Source organism: Ovis aries, chromosome 18, assembly GCF_016772045.2.
Source record: "Ovis aries strain OAR_USU_Benz2616 breed Rambouillet chromosome 18, ARS-UI_Ramb_v3.0, whole genome shotgun sequence".
Classification (NCBI taxonomy): Eukaryota; Metazoa; Chordata; class Mammalia; order Artiodactyla; family Bovidae; genus Ovis; species Ovis aries.
Genome location: NC_056071.1, coordinates 14,638,086 through 14,656,375, shown reverse-complemented (window position 1 = coordinate 14,656,375; position 18,290 = coordinate 14,638,086). Strand labels below are relative to the sequence as shown.

The following is an 18,290-nucleotide window of genomic DNA, read 5'->3' as shown; positions in this document are numbered from 1 at the left end:
CTTGCTGGTTCAGTTTTGGAAAGTTGTACTTTTCTAAGAGTTTGTCCATTTCATCCACATTGTCCATTTTATTGGCATATAATTGCTGATAGTAGTCTCTTATGATCCTTTGTATTTCTGTGTTGTCTGTTGTGATCTCTCCATTTTCATTTCTAATTTTATTGATTTGATTTTTCTCCCTTTGTTTCTTGATGAGTCTGGTTAATGGTTTCTCAATTTTATTTATCCTTTCAAAGAAATGCTTTTGGTTTTGTTGATTTTTGCTATGGTCTCTTTTGTTTCTTTTGCATTTATTTCTGCCCTAATTTTTAAGATTTCTTTCCTTCTACTAACCCTGGGGTTCTCCATTTCTTCCTTTTCTAGTTGCTTTAGGTGTAGAGTTAGGTTATTTATTTGACTTTTTTCTTGTTTCTTGAGGTATGCCTGTATTGCTATGAACTTTCCTCTTAGCACTGCTTTTATAGTGTCCCACAGGTTTTGGGTTGTTGTGTTTTCATTTTCATTCATTTCTATGCATATTTTGATTTCTTTTTTTATTTCTTCTGTGATTTGTTGGTTATTCAGAAGCATGTTGTTTAGCCTCCATATGTTGGAATTTTTAATAGTTTTTCTCCTGTAATTGAGATCTAATCTTACTATATTATGGTCAGAAAAGATGCTTGGAATGATTTCAATTTTTTTGAATTTACCAAGGCTAGATTTATGGCCCAGGATGTGATCTATCCTGGAGAAGCTTCCGTGAGCACTTGAGAAAAAGGTGAAATTCATTGTTTTCGGGTGAAATGTCGTATAGTTATCAATTAGGTCTAACTGGTCTATTGTATCATTTATAGTTTGTGTTTCTTTGTTAATTTTCTGTTTAGTTGATCTGTCCATAGGTGTGAGTAGAGTATTAAAGTCTCCCACTATTATTGTGTTACTGTTAATTTCCCCTTTCATACTTGTTAGCATTTGTCTTACATATTGCGGTGCTCCTATGTTGGGTGCATATATATTTATAATTGTTATATCTTCTTCTTGGATTGATCCTTTGATCATTATGTAGTGTCCTTCTTTGTCTCTTTTCACAGCCTTTGTTTTAAAGTCTATTTTATCAGATATAAGTATTGCTACTCCTGCATTCTTTTGGTCTCTATTTGCATGGAATATCTTTTCCAGCCCTTCAGTTTCAGTCTGTATGTGACCCTTGTTTTGAGGTGGGTCTCTTGTAGACAGCATATATAGGGGTCTTGTTTTTGTATCCATTCAGCCAGTCTTTGTCTTTTGGTTGGGGCATTCAACCCATTTATGTTTAAGGTAATTATTGATAAGTATTTTCCTGTTGCCATTTACTTTATTGTTTTGGGTTCTGGTTTATACACCCTTTTTGTGTTTCCTGTCTAGAGAATATCCTTTAGAATTTGTCGGAGAGCTGGTTTGGTGGTGCTGAATTCTCTCAGCTTTTGCTTGTCTGTAAAGCTTTTGATTTCTCCTTCGTATTTGAATGAGATCCTTGCTGGGTACAGTAATCTGGGCTGTAGGTTATTTTCTTTCATCACTTTAAGTATGTCCTGCCATTCCCTCCTGGCCTGAAGAGTTTCTATTGAAAGATCAGCTGTTATCCTTATGGGAATCCCCTTGTGTGTTATTTGTTGTTTTTCCCTTGCTGCTTTTAATATTTGTTCTTTGTGTTTGATCTTTGTTAATTTGATTAATATGTGTCTTGGGGTGTTTTGCCTCGGGTTTATCCTGTTTGGGACTCTCTGGGTTTCTTGGACTTGGGTGATTATTTCCATCCCCATTTTAGGGAAGTTTTCAACTATTATCTCCTCAAGGATTTTCTCATGATCTTTCTTTCTGTCTTCTTCTTCTGGGACTCCTATAATTCGAGTGTTGGAGCGTTTCATATTGTCCTGGAGGTCCCTGAGATTGTCCTCATTTCTTTTAATTCGTTTTTCTTTTTTCCTCTCTGATCCATTTATTTCTACTATTCTATCTTCTACTTCACTAATCCTATCTTCTGCCTCCATTATTCTACTATTTGTTGCCTCCAGAGTGTTTCTGATCTCATCTATTGCAGTATTCATTATATATTGACTCTTTTTTATTTCTTCTAGGTCCTTGTTAAACCTTTCTTGCATCTTCTCAATCCTTGTCTCTAGGCTATTTATCTGTGATTCCATTTTGATTTCAAGATCTTGGATCATTTTCACTATCATTATTTGGAATTCTTTATCATGTAGATTCCCTGTCTCTTCCTCTTTGGTTTGGTTTGGTGGGCATTTATCCTGTTCCTTTACCTGCTGGGTATTCTTCTGTCTCTTCATCTTGTTTATATTGCTGTGTTTGGGGTGGCCTTTCTGTATTCTGGCAGTTTGTGGAGTTCTCTTTATTATGGAGTTTCCTCGCTATGGGTTGGTTTGTACAGGTGGCTTGTCAAAGTTTCTTGGTTAGGGAAGCTTGTGTCAGTGTTCTGGTGGGTGGAGCTGGATTTCTTCTCTCTAGAGTGCAGTGAAGTGTCCAGTAATGAGTTATAAAATGTCAATGGTTTTAGAGTAACTTTGGGCAGCCTGTATATTGAAGCTCAGGGCTGTGTTCCTGTGTTGCTGGAGAATTTACGTGGTATTTCTTGCTCTGGAACTTGTTGGCCCTTGGGTGGTGCTTGGTTTTAGTGGAGTTATAGAGGCATTTGATGAGCTCCTATCGATTAATGTTCCCTGGAGTCAGGAGTTCTCTGATGTTCTCAGGATTTGGACTTAAGCCTCCAGCTTCTGGTTTTCAGTCTTATTTTTACAGTAGTCTCAAGACTTCTCCTTCTATGCTGCACCATTGATAAAACATCTAGGTTAAAGATGAAAAGTTTCTCCACATTGAGGGACACCCAGAGAAGTTCACAGAGTTACATGGAGAAAAGAAGAGGGAGGAGGGAGTTAGAGGTGACCCGAATGAGATGAGGTGGAATCAAATGAGGAGAGAGCAAGCTAGCCAGTAATCGCTTCCTTTTGTGCGCTCCACAGTCTGGACTGCTCAGAGATGTTCACAGAGTTATACAGGGAAGAGAAGAGGGAGGAAGGAGACAGAGGTGGCCAGGAGGATAAAAGAGGGAAATGAAAAGGAGGGAGACAGATCCAGCCAGTAATCAGTTCCCTAAGTGTTCTCCACCGTCTGGAACACACAGAGATTCACAGAGTTGGGTAGAGGATGGAAGGGGGAGGGAGGAGACAGAGGCGACCTGGTGGAGAAAAAAGAGAGTCCAAAGGAGGAGAGAGCAGACAAGCCAGTAATCTCGCTCTCAGGTAAAAATGGGTACTGAAGATTGGGTTTTTGAAGGTTCAAAATTGATAACAAATACCAAAAAGCAAAGATTAAAAATCTAGAATAGAAGTTGGATTTTCAAAAATACAATATTAAAGAAAAGAAGAAGAAGAGAAAAAAAAACAGTCATAAGAATTATTAAAATATATATATATGGTTTGCTTTTAAAATAGGGTCTTTTTTAAGTAATAGGTTATAAAAATGAAAATTAAAGGAGTAATAGAGGACTTAAATTTTGTTTTTAAGTTTAAAAAAAGAATAAGAAAAGAAGAAGAAAAAAAGAATGATCGTAAAAATAGTTAAGATATATCTAGGACTTTCTCTGGTGGTGTTGTGGGCAGTGTGGGGTCAGTTCATTTTTGGATAGTTCCTTGGTCTGGCTTATATTTCTCAAGATCTATAGGCCCTTCCTATGTAGTTGGTACTAACGACAGGGTTTTAATCTATTGCACCTGGCACTTCCAAGGCGGTTCCCTCTGATTTAGCTTCTTTTGTTTGCTGGTCTCTTCAGTATCTGTTTTCCGCCCTGACACAAGGGGGGGCGGTGGTGGACACTTTTTTAGGCTCACTTGTTCAGTCGCGCTGTGGGGAGGGAGGGATGCTGCAAACAAATAACACTGGCGTGTGCTCGCAGTGTCTCAGCCATGCTGAGCCTGTCCCCGCTCATGGCGCGCACCGCTCAGGCTCTAGGTTGCTCCTCCGGGAACCTTCTGAGGCTGGCCCTGGGCTGCATGCGCCTCCCAGGTCTAAGCCGCTCAGGCTCAGCTCTCAGGTAGTCCTCAGAGGTGCAGAGTCAGTTGGGCCTGCGTTTTGCGCCTTTCCCAGGTCCGAGAAGCTCAGGTGTTTGGTGAGCACGGTCGCTGCGACTTATTGCCTCTCCCATCCCTGCTGCTCAGTTTACTGGGTGTACAACTGGCGCACCTTCTCAGACGAATGATGACTGTCCAGATCTCCGAGAAGTCTTAGTAAAGAAGCCTGTTTGCAGTTTGGTAGCTAATGTCTCTCTGGGGCTGCGATTGCCCCCTTCCGGCCCTTCTGGCTCTGGCTGCCTGTCACCAGAGGGGATAGTCTGCAGCCCACTAATTCTGTACCATCCTTTGTTCTGTGCGTAGTCCTGGCGGTGTCTTATGTTAGAGCTTTTCATGTGGTAGCCGTCCCACAGTCTGGTTTGCTAGCCCAAGTTAGCTCGCTCTGGTTACACTCAGGGCATTCGGGCCGATCCTTATGAAGCAATGCAGCCCAGGCCTCCCTGCCCAGCCCCTGCTTGCTAGTGGCGGATGCAGGTGTCTGCACTGCTTCCTCGCTGGGGGAGTTACCGTTGGGCTCCTAATCTGTGGGGTGTAATTATTTACTTATTTATCCTGCCTGTCATGTTGCCCTCTGTGCTTCCAAGGCTCGCCACAGACTTGGCAGTAAGTGTTTCCTGGTGTTTGGAAACTTCTCTCTTTTTAAGACTCCCTTCCCAGGTCGGAGCTCCCTCCCTACCTCTTTTGTCTCTTTTTTTGTCTTTTATATTTTTTCCTATCTCTTTTTAAAGACAATTAGCTGCTTTTCTGGGGTGCCTGATGTCCTCTGCCAGCATTCAGAAGCTGTTTTGTGGAATTTACTCAGCGTTGAAATGTTCTTTTGATGAATTTGTGGGGGAGAAAGTGGTCTCTCTGTCCTATTCCTCCGCCATCTTAGGACTGCCCCATATCTCTGTTTTAAAGGCAAATAGAGTTAACAGAAGAAATAAAATACTGATTTATATTAACCTCTTTTCATTAAAATTAATTAAAAAATCGATCCATTTATAGCCAAACTTCTATGTTCATCCTAAATTCCTTTAGTGTACTTTATATTAATTTCTTCTTAATATCATTATGAAATTATAGCCTTGCTCAAATTCATCATATTTCAAGTAATCACAATTATTAAACCCCTTTTGACGCTCAAGTTTCAATTTGGCCAGTGGGAGACCTCTAAGCTAGCTCTTTTGTCTTTTTAGCACTGTCCCTTCCATCTCTGCTTTCTGGTAACACGTGGTATTTCAGGTCCATTCTACTCTGTGTGTGTGTGTGTGTGTGTGTGTGTGTGTGTGTGTGTGTGTGTGTGTGTGTGTGTACACACACCAGGAGTGCTAGTTTCATCCACTGAAGTATCAGAAATCCAAATCTGGGCATTTAGAACGTTCATGTGAAAATAAGCAGTGAACCAACTGACACTGCTGTTGAGACCCTTCTAGAAGGAAAAATACTGCTGTTTAACACCCCAAGTTCACATTGCCTTTTTTTTCTAATATCATTAACATAATTAAGCCACTGAACTTGATTCATATCATGAGGATTTATCGATAGCCTCTAAGACTTCCTAATATGTTGCTGCAGCCAGTGACCTCTGCTTGAACCCTGTGTCTTTCATAGCTCCAGCCACAGTATTGGCTTTTGTGCTTGTCTTTGCGTTACGCTGACAGTCCGGGACTCTGAGCATTTGGTTTCCATACCTCGTGGCCCTTAGCTCACTGATTTCCAACCTCATCCCAGATGATGCCTCTGCCGCTGGGAATAAACCTAAGTGTTTCTTGCCCCTGGATAGTGGCCTGTGAATTTTCTGCTATTTGAAGAAAGGCTTGACTTCACTCATCGCAAAGCCTCTTCTCTGTTGAAGGACACCACTTTTCTGTTTGTCCATAGTTCCTCACCACTTCTGTATGTCCCTGCAATTTCTAGCCATTGACGTCCAACACATTTTACTACAGGTAGAAACCTGTGGTCTCTGGATAGTCTCCTCAATGACAGCATTGAAAGGACAGAAGCACTCTTTTCTCTGTCTCAATCTGGTTACTATACTTCCTTCGAGAAATCCAGGTTTTCTTACATTTTTCACGAGGAGGATCCTCCTTGACTGGTGAATCCAGACTTTTCTGATCTCTCTGTTCAAAGGATGCAGAGCTCCACAAGCGTGTGTCCTGGCAACATCCTTGGGTTGGGTGGGGAGTAGGGGCCACACCACCTTGTGAGCTGGGCCAAATATATATACCCTCTCACCTTTACACTTTGGAAGGGGGCTCTGGAAAAGGGAATGAGAGAATGCTTGCTTAGTGAGATAAGAGCTAGACAGCAGAGAACAATAAAAGGACTTATATATGATCTCTTATTCAAAAGAGCTTTGGCAGGATGGAGCCTGGTTTTAGCAGCAGCCTGGGTTTCATTGTATGCCTTTGCTCTAGAACAGAGTGCATAAGAAATGTCAGTTTGCTGGAGGTTACCCATTAAACAAGGTAATTTGGATTGAAAAATATAATATATACTTTTTTAAAAATATAGGTAAATTTTCTTTTAAATTACAATCCTAATGCATGTTTATGTTTCAAAATGGTAACTCAGAATATATATGAATGTAAAATCTGCCATTTATCAGCAAGGCTCAATGCTAGGCTAGCCCTTGACATTGATAACTCTTCCAGTATCCCTAAATACATACTGGGACAGGTACCATGGTTATAGTGCTCTGTGTGCAGTATTTCTGCCTTCTTATAATTTTTTTTTACTTTAAAAGTTAGTTTATATTAGCATATAGCTGATTAACAATTTTGTGATAGTTTCAAGTGGACAGAAGAGACTCAGCCATACATATACATGTATCCATTCTCCCCTAAACTCCCCCCCTACTTATAGTGTTTTATGAAGGATAACTTTTAAGTGGCTGGCCAGTCACCTCTTAACAAACACATACAATTTTTCAGTACTGTAAATAATTATTCAGTGTAAGTATGCGTTCAGTTGTTCAGTCATGTCCGACTCTTTGAGGCCCCATGGGCTGTAGCCCACCAGGTTCCTTTGCCCATGAAATTTCCCAGGCAAGAATACTGGAGTGGGGTGTCACTTCCTACTCCAGGGGGATCTTCCCCACCCAGGGATCAAATCTGCATCTCTTATTATTCAATACATATTAAAACGTAAAGCATTGTATTTCTATGTCTGTTTGTGTTTCTCTTTTCTTAAGCTACGTTCATTGGAAGGGGCTTACTGAGCCAGCGGAAGGGACCAATTTGAGCGCCTAGGTTCTTGTTGTTGTTTAGTCACTAAATCGTGTCCAGCTCTTTGCGATCCTATGGACTGTAACCTGCCAGGCGCCTCTGTCCATGGGATTTCCCAGGCAAGAATACTGAAATGGGATGCTATTTTCTTCTCCAGGGGATCTTCCCAACCCCAAGATCAAACCTGCATCTCCTGGTTTGACAGGTGGATTCTTTACCACTGAGCCACCTGGGAAGCTTGAGTACCTAGGTAGATATCACCAAAGAGTTTTGTACTAATACACATTCTTACCTCTGCCAGCTATTTATTATGGAAATTTCTGTCAAACTTTTACCAGCACAGAAAACTTAAAAAAAAAAATGTTTTGCCAGTTTAGTGGGTGAGTAAAATTCAGATATTGTTTTAATTAGCATTTGATTAGTTATGAGTGTGAATATTTGTACATATTTATTAGATTTTGTATTTCTTTAAAATTTCTGTGATCTTTTAATGATATTATCCTTTTGTTTTAATGATATTTTGTTTTATATTTTCTTTTTGTTCCTTTTCTTTATTTCTTTTGTTTTAATGATGTTATCCTCTGCCCTGTTGCTAAATTACTTTTCCCAAGTTGTGATTTTATTATTGTGAATGATGTTCCTTGACATAGAGGAGTTCTAATTGTGTAATGGCAAAATCTATGTAGCTTTTCTTTTGTACTTACTTCCATTGCTCTTATACTTAGAATGTTTTTCCCTCTCCAAAAATCTGATAATTGTTTACTTATATCTTTGTTTATGTATAGTTCTTTAATCCATCTGTTTCAGCTGTGTTTGGGGCTACTGTATGGTGAGGCTATTATTTGAGTTAGTCAATTTTTCTCAATTATTTGATGAATAACCTCTCCCATTTTTTGCTGTGCTTTCTTTACTAAGCTGGAATATATACTAGAGTCTATTTTAAGGCCGATTGCTCTATTTTATCAGCCTGTCAATTCTCGAACTACTGCCATACTGCTTTGTTTGATGTTGCTTGCAATATGTTTTAATTCCTAGTTAGACAAGCCTCCTTAACCTAAGTGCCCAGTTTTCCTCTTTTAATATATTCTTAATTTTTCACTTGTTATTCCTATGAATGAACTTTAGAATCACTATGTCATTAGGAAAGATAACATTGCTTATTTTTTGGTTTTCATCATGTCATTGAGTATTAACCTAAATATTGTCATTACAAAATCGTGATAGTATTTATTGTTCTTTTGTGCCATTTTTGTCTGTTTTATATTAGTGCTACACTGACTTCATAAAATGAATCTTTATATTCTTAGCTTTTGTTTTTATATTTGGAAAAATTATATAATATGAAATTATCTGGCTTTGTAAAAGTCTGAAAGTTATCACTAGTGAAATTTGCAGACAGTGAGATATCTTCAGAGGCCTTAGAGCTGGGTAAAATTTGCCACAAAATAATCATTTAATTCATTTTATCAAATTGATTAGCATAGTATTTTAAAATAATATTTTCACACTTATTAAAATCTTCCTGTTTTAATTTTTGTTTTGTTTCTACTTTTATATTTTGTTTTTTTCTGTTTACTTTTCATGTGTTCTCAAGTTGTGTTAAAAGAAAAAGCAGTTCTTGAATTTGTGTTTCAACTTTACTATTTCTGTTTTTAAAAATTTGTTCAATTCTCTATGCTTATCTTTAGAAAATTTTTTATTCTGTTTTCCTTGGTTTTGTCTTCAATATATTTTAATTATTTATAGTATAAATCCTTTGAAATGTATATACTTTGTCTACTTGTTTTTTCAAAGGCTAGTCATTCTGTAAAGGGCTCACATGAAATAATTGTGTTCTGTCCATTTTCTCTTATGCATCTTTACTTTATATATCTGTTGCATAAACTATATATTCTTTGATATCTTCACTGAAGGATGCACATTTTTATGTACTCTTTGACTCTTTTGGTATTATTTGGCCTTGTATCCATTCTCATATAAATTTTATAATACTACCTCTATTTTTACTTTGTTTCTATTTCACTAGTAAATCTTTATTCATGTAAAAAAATTTAACCTATTTGTTTCCTTCTATTTTGGATATGTTTTTTTTATTATTAAGTCACAGTTGGATTTTTCTTAACCCAATCTTGAAGTCTTCACTTCATTTGTGTCCGACTCTGGACAACCCTATGGACTGTAGCCCAACAGGCTTCTCTGTCCTTGGGATTCTCCAGGCTAGAATACTGGAGTGGGTTGTCATCCCCTCCTCCAGGGGATCTTTCCAATCCAGGGATCAAACTCAGGTCTCCTGCATTGCAAGCAGATTCTTTACCACTGAGTCACCAGGGAAGCCCCCAATATTTTAATAAAAGAGGTTAAATCATTTAAATTTGTTGTTATACGTCTCCGTTAACTCATCCTGGATAACCACTTGGGATATCTGGGGGTTTTGCTCAGGTAGGGTTTCAGGGAACTGAATCTAAACGGTGACATGAGAAACGGCTACAGACCTGAAAACAAAGACAAACTCACACGTGGTCATGGGCGAGTTCATTTTGCAAAGGACCATTCTAGATGTCACGTCTGTGCGACTGATTGGAAACCTAGAACAAGAGCCAAATCAAAGAAGGTTAAAAGATCAAGACTCAAGTGAGGAGTGGGATCAGAAAACAGGGCTAGGAGAGTTTTGCTGAGGAGGAACACTGGGGAGACTCAAGCATTCTCAGTCCTTTACTGTAAGTGAGAACGAAAACAAAAACCATGTTAATACTGATGAACAACAACTCAGTTTCTTTTTTTTCAACCTCAAGGTCCATCCCGAGAGCATGGATTATTGCAGAGGCAGATGGAAGGAGGCAGCACCATCAGATACCAGAGAGGCCTGAGCTGGGGGTCAGTATGATTAGATTTTCTTCTTAAACTTGCTGTTGATGTACGGCACCCAGTCCAGAATCAGTTGCCAGGCAGTGCCCCATGCCAACCCCACAGTGCTCACTGCACCTCACATGCCTATCGTGGGAACCCAACTTCCAGGCAGCTCCCAGGAGTGTGGGCCCAGAAACCTGCTCAGCATCTTGGCACCATCCCAACTCAGGGTGATCCAGTCTCTGCTGGCCCAGGTGGCAGCAACTCATGCTTAGGCTAAGTATTGGATTAATTTTTTTCTTTTTTAAAACATTTTGTATTGGAGTACAGTTGATTTATAATACAATATTGTATTTGTTTCAGGCGTACAGTAAAGTGAATCAGCTATGAATATATATATATCCACTGTTTTTTAGATTCTCTTCCCATACAGACCATTAAAGAGTACTGAGTAGAGTTCCCTATGCTATAAATAGGTCCTCATTAGTTACCTATTTTCTATATGTAACCTATTAACATTTTGAGGAACACTGAGAGCAAAAAGGCATTTGATAAAATTCAATATCTACTGCTAATTAAAAACTTGTCAAATGGAACAAAATTCTTTATTAACTTGTTAAAAATATCTACCTCGTATCAAATGCCAACATTGTTCTCTTTTTATTATTGGAGGAGAATTGCTTTATAACATTGTGGGGAAGCTCTGCTGTACATTGAGAATCAGTCATGCTGATGCTACTGCTGCTAAGTTGCTTCAGTCGTGTCCGACTCTGTGCGACCCCATAGACGGCAGCCCACCAGGCTCCCCTGTCCCTGGGATTCTCCAGGCAAGAACACTGGAGTGGGTTGCCATTCCCTTCTCCAATGTAAGAAAGTGAAAAGTGAAAATGAAGTCGCTCAGTCGTGCCCGACTCTTAGCGACCCCATGGACTGCAGCCTACCAGGCTCCTTCGTCCACGGGATTTTCCAGGCAAGAGTACTGGAGTGGGTTGCCATTGCCTTCTCCGGAGAATCAGTCATAAATTATATATCTCCCCTCCCTCCTGAGCCTCTCTCCTGCCCCTATTCAACCCCGCTAGGTCGTCAGAGAGCATCAGGCTGGACTCCGTATGTTAAACCGCAACTTCCGGCTATCTGCTTTACACTGAGAGTGTCTATTACGCATTAGAGTGTCTATTACGCCTGAGAGTGTATATGCGTCAGAGCTACTGTCCTGCGTTGTCCAACCCTCTCCTTCCCCCGCTGTGTCCACCAGACTGTTAGGTCTGCATCTCCGTTTCTTCTGTGTAAATAGGTACATCAGGACTATTTTTCTAGATTCCATATATACGTGTTAACACATGATATTTTTCTCTTTCTGACTTATTTCACTCTGTATAACAGGCTCTAGGTTCATCCCCCTCACTACAACTGACTCAAATGCATTCCTTTTATGACTGAGTAATACTCCGTTGTGTGTGTGTGTGTACCACATCTTCCTTGTCCATTTGTCTGCTGATGGACATCGAGGTTGCTTCCATCTCCTGGTTATTGTAAATAGTGCTGCAGTGAACGGGGTTCGTGTGTCTTTAGAACTGTGACTTTCTCAGGGTATATGCCCAGTAGTGGGATTGCTGAGTCATATGGTAGTTTTATTCCTAGTTTGGTAAGGAATTTCTTGATAAATTTCTTTAGACAAAGATTTCCTATTAACCCCACAACTACCCTGTGAAATATGTATTTTATTCCAATTTTAAAGATAGAAAAAAAGAGGCTCTGAGTAGGTGAGTAAATTTTCAGGACCAGCATTAGTAAATTGGAGAACCATTTTCAGAAACCAGGTTTTCCTGCCTCAAGCCCATGATTTGAACCACTGTGTTATTCCATTTTCTTCCCAAATTACAATTTTTCTTGGTTTTTATTTTCCCTATTTTTATAAATATAATATTCTTTTGAATTCTTCTACTTTGGTTTTTCAAAATCACAGTTTAATGTATAGGTTCTCTAATTATCAAATTCATGAATAATATAATAACTTAATTCATTCCTGTATAAGATGAGGAATTTAGTACCCTTCTAATTCTCCACATAACCTTCTTTCCCACATTCATTGCCAATATCATTTGGGATTATAAACCTATTTATTATTAGTTTTATTTTTAGTTATTTTAAGAAGTAACTACAACAAAAACTTTCCATCTGTACCAATATTCTATATACAGCATTAAAAAAAAACCTTAATTCTATACATTTGGCTTGGACTATTAAAATGTTTTTGAATCCACTTTTGATATTCTTGATTTTGTTTTGTCCTTAAGTAATATTTGTTCCATTTGAACCTATCTTTGTAAACTTTTCAAAAAAAGGGTATGGGGTATCTTTTTTGAACTCCTAATTAGAATAACTGAGAATGTATGTTTTGTTTTCTTTGAAGATTAACATCTTAGCTTGAGTTATAACCGTTTTCTCTTAGTATCTTTGCTCCTTTATCATCTGGCATCAGTCCTGTGATGCATTCTCAGATCAGCCTGTTTTCATTTGGTGATGAGTGAGTTTAATGTTTTGTCTAGATAGTTGAAGATTTTAAAAAAAAACCCTTCATATTCAAAGAAATTTGCTAGATTATATCAAATTGTGCATCTTTCTTCATTAATTTTGCCTGGAAATGGTACGCTATTTTAAATTATACATTCAACTTATTTTCTCAGCTTGAAAAGTTTTCTTCCATCATTATTTTTCTTCAGTGTTGCAGCAAAATCATTTTAGTTATATCTTCCTCAAGAGGGTCCTTCTTATCCATATATTAAGTCTTTATTTACTTTGATCAACTGAATTACCCATCTTTTCTCTCATCTTGCTTTTTCTGTTTCTTTTCTCTACATTGATAGAAACCTAGAGCTTGATTCTGTATCATTTGTTTGGGTTTTCTGCAATTTCAATTCTGATCTTCCAAATCAGATTTCAATCCCATGACTTCAGGTTTATGTGAATCCAAATCTTATCTGTCAGCTTCCTTTCCAAATTCCTTTAGAATCTGAACCATCTAGCGGGGCAGGGTGACTTTTTCTTCTGTTTTCACTCATTTGTTCTCTTCCCAGTACTACTTACTGACCACATGGGTCCTGGCTCTTCTGGGGGCAGAACTATGGAGATGAAAGACACTGATCAGAGTCTGGACAGGGAGGAGGGCGGTGAGTGTCCTCAGCAGTGGGATAAATGCTAGAGCAGAGGCTGGCATAGGATGTAGGCAGTAGTGAGGCAATGGGGGAGTTGGCAGGGTAGTAGGGAGAGGGTAATCTTAAGGGCTTCCTGGAGGAGGTTGCACTTTCGGGGCATCTTAAGGTACTAGTAGGTGTGAGATGAAGAAAGGGGCGGTAAGGGCAAGGAAAGAGCAGGTGCAAAAGAAGGAGGAGAAAGCATGGTGAGCCCAAGGAACCACAATTAGTTAATTCTGGCCAGATTACAGGGTGAGAGCCCAGGGATGGGGAGAGGGTTAAGGTATTTTTTTAGCTTGCTAGGGCAGCCATAACAAAATATCACAGACTGGGTGGGGTGGGGGTGGGGTGCATAACAACAGAAATTTATTTCCTTCCAGGTCTGGAGGCTGGAAGTCTGAGATCAAGGTGTCTGCAGGCTTCCTTTCCTCTGAGGCCTCTCTCTTGACTGGCAGATCCTGTGGCTCTATGCTTTCTGTGTCCTTAGCTCCTTTTCTTATAAAGACACTAGTCCTGTTGGATTTGGACCCGCCTATATGACTTCACTGTGCCTTAATTACCTGTCTAATGGCCCTGCCTTCAAATAGGGTCACGTTTGGTGTAATGAGGGGCTTAGGACATCAACATATAAATTTGAAGAGGAGGGCAACCAATCAGCCAGTGACAGGCAGAGACTGCCTTCTTGTTCAGTGTATCCCACCTGAGGCCCCCTCTCCTGTCGCTCCACAATGGAGGAGAATGCCCTGCAGGAGCTAGACAGGCTTTAGTAAGGAAGGTGGGCTGTGGGGAGGACCCTAACCTAAGGTGGGGTGCTCCTCCTAGCACCTGTTTATAATCTCTCTATATATTCTCATCTATATCTAATTTCACACTCTCCATTTAGGGCTCAGGGGCACCTGAACCTTGTGGATTCCCTTTCATGGTCTTAGTCTGTCCTCTCCTTGGAACCCTTTATCACTTAGATCAGTCCGAGAGTTAATGCATTGCATTGTGCTGTGCCTGCCAAGAGTACACAGGCTTAGAGCCCACTGCCCCTTAGGAAGGCAGGCAGCTGTGGCCACTTTCTGCCAAACTTAGAACCTGTGAGACTCTTGCCATGATATTAGCCTCTGAGTCTCCAGCTTCCTTGGCTGGAGATGCTGTGATACCTTGCCGACATTCTCAGTGCTGGCTGATTTCATTTGCCTACAGTTGCTGTCAGTACCCATCCTTAGAATAATGCTACAAACATTGGCATGCATTTTTAAGAGATGAGCAGAGCTGAGATATTCCTTTTCTGAGAAAGAAAAGTAAAAGCGTGGTGTCAGTGAAAGGGGCTGAGGGGGGCACTTCCTGTTGCAAGAAGGATGTGCCCTGGTGGGCTGGAGAAGTGGGTCCCTGGGGAGAGTACCTGGAAAGAAGTTGTCTAAAAACTTGGACCCCTTCTGGGGTCCTGTTATTTTCCTGTTCTAGTCAAAAATATCAAGGTTCTTGGCAGGAGGTCTGTTAGACCCTGAGCAAGAAAATTTCCTTTATTTCCAAAGTAAGATATTCTCTCCACCCTTAAGAAGCTAATGGTTTATTTGCATAAATTTTATTTACAGAAATATCAATTTGTTGTTGTATCCAGTCACCAAGTCGTATTCGACTCTCTGCAAGCCCATGGACTGCAGCACGCCAGGCTCCCTTGTCCTTCAATATCTCCCAGAGTTTGCTCAAATTCATGTCCATGGAGTCCGAGATGCTATCATCTCATTCTCTGCTGTCCTCTTTTTCTGCTCTCAATCTTCCCAACATTGGGGTCTTTCCCAGGGAGTTGGCTCTTCACATCCAGTGACCAAAATATTGGAGCTTCAGCTTCAGCATCAGTCCTTCCAATGAATACTCAGGATTGATTTCCTTTAGGATGGACTGGTTTGATCTCCTTGCAGCCCAAGGGAATCTCAAGAGTCTTCTCCAGCACCACAACTCAAAAGCATCAATTCTTGGGTGTTCGACTTTCTTTATGGTCCAGTTCTCACATGTGTACATGACTACTGGCAAAACCATTGCTTTGATTATATAGAAATATCAATGAAAGTGAAAGTCACTCAGTCGTGTCCCACTCTTTGAAACCCCACGGACTGGGGCCTGCCAGGCTCCTCTGTCCATGGGATTCTCCGGGCAAGAATACTGGAGTGGGTAGTCATTCCCTTCTCTAGGGGATCTTCACAACCTAGAGATGGAACCCAGGTCTCCTGCATTGCAGGCGGACTCTTTACCATCTGAGCCACCAGGGAAGTCCCAGAAATATCAGTAGAAGGTAGCAAATGGTGAGCTTCCTAGATACACTAATACTGGTAGATGTTTGCTTTTATTCCTTCTCCTTTATCACAAAACTCATTTTCCATAAATATAACATTTCTAAAAACCATAGTTTCTCATACCTATTCTCCACTTGGATTTGTTTCTTAAATTGCATCCACATTAATGCTTACCCTTTTTACTTCTTAGTTGAGTTTAAGATATATTCAAATTAAGACATATAATTAAAAATACAGAGCTATGGGTATAGAAAGCAGCAAACACAGGCTATATGGTAGAAAGGCATATGGATAAGGCTAATTGGAAAGTGGAGGTGGGGAAAGAAAAACCCTGAAGAAGGAGAAATAAGCTTCAACTCAGCCCAAATATTACTTTCAGGCCAAAGAAGTTGGCCCAGCCCCAATTCTATCCTTGGTTGACACAATACATGATTGGTGTATTTTCAGAAAAAGAAAAGAAAAATCCATCCATAGGGTGAGTATCTAAGCATCTATTTTCCATTCCAGTGACAATCAGAAATCATTCTTTGCATTTATTTTTCAACTTTGTATTTGCCTGTGAACAAAATTGAAGTTGGCAAAAGACAGTTCATGTGAATTACTTGAACAACAGTTTCTCATTGTGTTGAATTACATTGAGGCTGCTTGCTGTGAAATCTTGCCACAGTCCAGTAACAGTGGAAGATATTGTCATTTTTTTTTTTCCATGCCCATGAAGTTAACCCACTTCTCTCCTACAGGAATGAATTGATGGTGCTTTTTAAAGCAGGAGATAAAAGCTCTCCAAGTTCAAATCACTAAGCATATACATGCAGCTTCTTAATATTTTAGGAATAAAAAGTCAATTTATTTTCCCATGTCACTCAATCTTCTTTATGCTTCCCCTGGGTCAGATTTCCAGAGTACATGGCAGCATCTCAATGTTTGGAATACTTCTAACAGCAAAGTAAGGGCTCATGGAATCAGAGCCTCAGCTAGAAGATTTTTATCTAACTCTGAAAAGTCAGACTTTTCCCTGGTGATCCAGTGGTTATGACTCTGTGCTTCACATCCACGGGGCTTGGGTTCAATCCCTGACTGAGGAACTAACATTCCACATGCCATGGAGCATGGCCAAAAATTAAAAAAAAAAAAAGAAAAGAAAAGAAAAGAAAAATCACCTAGTCCCAGGAAGGAGTTGAGAGGCTAAAATAATCCCAAGGGTTCTACAGTCATTCACATTCATACTGCACGCGTGTGTGGTCAGCTGTCTTTCTGTGGTCTGACTCGTGTGCTCAACTGTCTTTCTGTGGTCTGACTCTTTGAGACCCCATGGACCGTAGCCCACCAGGCTCCTCTGTCCATGGGATTTCCCAGGCAGGAATACTGGAGAATACTTTAGCGGGTTGCCATTTCCTCCTCCAGGGGATCTTCCTAACCCAGGGAATAAATGCAAGCCTCCTGTGTCTCCTGCATTGGCAGGCAGGTTCTTTATCACTGAGAAACCTGGAAAGCCCCATTCATGGTGACCGGTTCTAAATGCATCATCTACCACTAGCAGGGCAGATAAATGAAAAAGGCTCCAGCCTAGAAATGGTGGCTGCATCATTCCTCCAAGGCCACAGTCAAGGTCGCCCAGTTGGTGGATGGTGTTTAATGTTTTGCTCATGACACGATGGTCAACTGTCCACTTCAGAAGCTGGTTGGAGGGGTCACCCCAGATCATAGGAAGCTTAATTTTTTTCTTAATCTCATTCCCCCTCCTCCTCGGTGCTCCCCCAATTTAGGGTGGGAAGTACAGCTTTTAATTCCTGCCACTAGCTAGCCATGAGTTCCCAAAGTCACTTGCTGCTTTCTTTCCATGAGTAAAATGGGGTTAATAAAGATCTGCTCTCCAGGCCGTGAGAGCTGAGTGAGACACAGGACCTCAGAGCACTCTATCAACACGTGCTCTACAGATGTGAAGACAGTTACCCTGAATATTCACTGGAAGGACTAGGCTGAAGCTCCTATACTATGGCCACTTGATGCAAAGAGCCGACTCATTGGAATTACCCTGATGCTGGGAAACATAGAAGGCAGGAGGAGAAGGGGGTGGCAGAGGATGAGATGGTTGTATAGCATCACTGATTCAATGAACATGAGTTTGAACAAACTTCCTTCTTTCTGACTGTCGTGGGGCTAACTGATACCGTGCAGGGCCTGTGGGGCTCCCGGGCACAAAGACTTTCTGTGTCCCCCATTTCTTTGATTACAGGAAACAGCTTTCATTCAGCCACCAAGAGATTCTCTGAGTTCCAAGGGAGAGATTCAAGCAGTTGTTAATTAGGGAAGGGAGGGGATGCAAGACCAGGGAGAAAGTCAAGAGCAGCCTTGGGGTAAGATCCTGTTTGCCCATCAAGAGATACACAGAACAACATCTTTGAGCTATTCTGGGCTTCCCTGATGGCTCAGATAGTAAATAATCTGCCTGCAACGTAGGAGACCTGGGTTTGATCCTTGGATAGGGAAGATGCCCGGGAGAAGGAAATGGGTACCTACTCCAGTATTCCTGCCTGGAGAATCCTATGGACAGAAGAGTCTGGCAGGCTGCAGCCCATGGGGTGGCAAAGAGTTGGACATGACTGAGCAACAACACTTTCACTTTCATTCTGCAGGTACTGAAATCCCCTCCAG

At 40.5% G+C, this 18,290-nt stretch overlaps 1 pseudogene; it reads right to left on the bottom strand.

Moving 5' to 3' along the window:
• Window positions 1-5,372: 5,372 nt before the first annotated feature.
• LOC132658108 (cytochrome b-c1 complex subunit 10-like) lies at window positions 5,373-10,956 on the bottom strand (annotated as a pseudogene).
• Between the last annotated feature and the right edge of the window lie 7,334 nt (window positions 10,957-18,290).